The sequence below is a fragment of the Solanum stenotomum genome, chromosome 12 (genome assembly GCF_019186545.1).
Source record: "Solanum stenotomum isolate F172 chromosome 12, ASM1918654v1, whole genome shotgun sequence".
In the NCBI taxonomy this organism is placed as follows: Eukaryota; Viridiplantae; Streptophyta; class Magnoliopsida; order Solanales; family Solanaceae; genus Solanum; species Solanum stenotomum.
In genome coordinates, this window is record NC_064293.1 from 42,051,027 (window position 1) to 42,054,084 (window position 3,058).

The window sequence follows — 3,058 nt, forward strand, 5'->3', positions numbered from 1 at the left end:
GCTGACCCAACTTCTATATAGATTCTCTCCTATGCACCAACTAACTACTACCTTACACATGGCTATTAAGAATGTATTAATTCCAAACTTCCACACTTAATTGAAAACTGTATAAATCTTTTATTTGTTTTGAATATGAATATTTTAAGCCAAACACATGGATGTTCTTTTTTTTTTTTAGGACTTAAATTTTGGAGTTTGGACCTTAATCTATTTTGATATCATATTGAATTATATTGATATTTAAAAGTTTATGTGATTAGAATTTTTTTTAAAATTTAATTCTATCTCTGACATCTAGATCAATTTCTCAGTTATTTAAACCAAATCATATATATATACCTTTTTAAAAATTAAATTTTAATACTCATAAGCTACTTTAAATTACTAAAGATGGTATTTTTCTCTCATTTTAAAGTGACAAAAAAACACCCATTATACAATAAAAGAATATTTATTAGGACTGAATACTGATGTTAAACAAATACTACTCACCAAGTAACCAATTTTAAACAATGTTCTTAATATTTTATTTGAGTCTTCCTTAATCATTAGATAATATTCCGAAATTATGATTTGACTTGCGTGGTGTCGCATCGACATTTTAAACAAATTCTCTTTTCTGATCTAAACTCTTTTCTTGTTAAAAAACAAATACCATATTTAGTTCTACTTCACACGACATATTTAATTACCATTCGATCAAAAAGGTAGTCAATTAAATTTTCGTTTAACATAATAATTGAAGTCAGCTCCCCATTCGGCTCAAATTATCTGTTGTGATTTTAAAAATAATTCTCTCAAATTATTTATTATTTTCGAAGTTCAAGACAATATTATTTGTTTCATCCCCATTTTATCCTTACTTGTAATTGCTCTTTATGCCTATAAATATCTTAACTATGTGGTGATGAGTGATAACACATAAATAGAGTAAATATTCATTAGAAAAAAAGATTATATCTTGAAATATAAATAAGGAAAAATAGTCTAAGCCCTTTCTAATAAGTGTTTTTCAATGCCTTAAAAAAAACATAACAAACAATTTGTGACAAATAGAGTAAATGATAGACTATAATTTGTGAATGATTATGGAAAGTGTATCGTTGAGAAAGAAAACTAGGAATATATGGACATTGGAGGAAGCAAGACATCAATCGGTCACAACAAAGAGAGGTTCCATTTAAGTTAAAGTCATCATCAAGTATAAGAAGAGAATAAAGGAAGGATTGAAGAAAGCGTATTAGTGTCAAATGAAGGAATATCACTTAATATAATAACTAGTACTAAGGAACGTGCTATATATTGAATTGTTTTATTTTTAATTAAAAATTCCATGTTTAAGTTTAAACATGTTGAAAGTTATTACTTAAAAGTGCTTTCTTCTTTTATGAATCATGCATATATAACATAAATCTAAATTAGTCGAATGATCGGATCAATGAAATCATTAATTTGTTATAAAGAAAACATAATTAATTAAAAGATTATTTATGTAATGACAGATGATTTCTAAAAATTAATAGGGTTTCTAAAATTTAGATGGTTTGACCACACTCTAAAGTAATATTACCATGTCTACAATATAAAATAAAATAGTACTATGTCAATTTCTCATACTCCACATCAAAATAAGGGGTTAATAAGGAAAAAATAACAAAAATATCCCTTGATGATATTCCTTTTAACACTTTTGGTAATTTAAATTTGTTAAAGGTTGGCATTTTAACGAGACTCTAGCGGTTAGATTTTACTAAACTTGTTTTTATTTTAAACAAAGACATAAAATTTCAATGACATCGAAAACTACATCACACAAAAAGATAGATGAAAAGTAACAAAAAATATATCTCAAAATATGTTAAATATTTAACTAAAATAAAAAATTCTGATTTTTGATAAATTTAAAAGATTAAAACTGCAATGAAAAATAATAATTAGTAGATCATTTTGATTCCAAGTACTATTTCTTACGAATGCAGGTGCAACTGGCAATATGCAAATATCTTTAGATACTATTCCAATCTTACAAAAATTAGAGTGACTGGGGAGGAGATTACGGAGGGTCTAATTCGATTCATTCTATTCCCAAAAGGCGAATCTAAATCGAAGGAAATTAGAGGTGGGGGGCAAAGTTCCATATATTATTAATCATAGATTCACAATTATCATAATTTGAATAGTATCTTGTTAAAAAAAATTAGATGCTCTCACTGTACTAGTCAACTCCCATCCCTTTCAACTAAATTATAATCCATCCACTAGTACTTTCACCTCCCACTGTGACCAAGGGTTTAGTCTGGACCCCTACCTTGTACATTATTGTAAATTTAAATTACGAGACATAAATCTTACCTCCCAACAACAAACAAGGGGATTTAGGATTAAAAACTAATAAAGAAAACAAATTTCATGCTGCTTTAAAGTTAACTAATTAGTTTGGGGAACAATATTTCATGTTTTATGTAGACTTCATAATATTTCGTGTAATTTATAGACGTCTACATATTTGTGTACCCTTTACAGTTGACTTATTTAAACTGCAAACGCGTGGAAAATCCCAATCTATAATACTACTAGTAATATTCTTGTACATAGAAAAAAGATAAGGAGTAATATAACTTACTAGTAAAAATTGATACATTTTCCTTTGTGCAACATTAAAAATGGTCCACTCAAAGTCACTCGTGAAAACAACAATTATTAAAATTTGAAAGTTTCTCCGGAAATAGGGGGAAAAGAAAAACATTCATGGAATCATCTCTATACTACACTGTTTACTCCTCATTATTGCAGCATTTTTAATACTATACACAATTAATCAAAAATTTATATAGGCGTTAATTAAGTGGAGGTTTGCTAACTCAAATAAAACTATACGTTTAAATGGTTTTTGGTGATAAAAAATATAATTAAATCCGTTTTTGATTACTTCTCCGAATTTTCTGGACTTTTTAAAGATATCTTGCAATCCTTTAGACCGTTTAGTTACGTGGAGAACATTATTACAAGTTCTACTCTATGACAAAAATATTTTGTGATAGATTTAATTTAATAA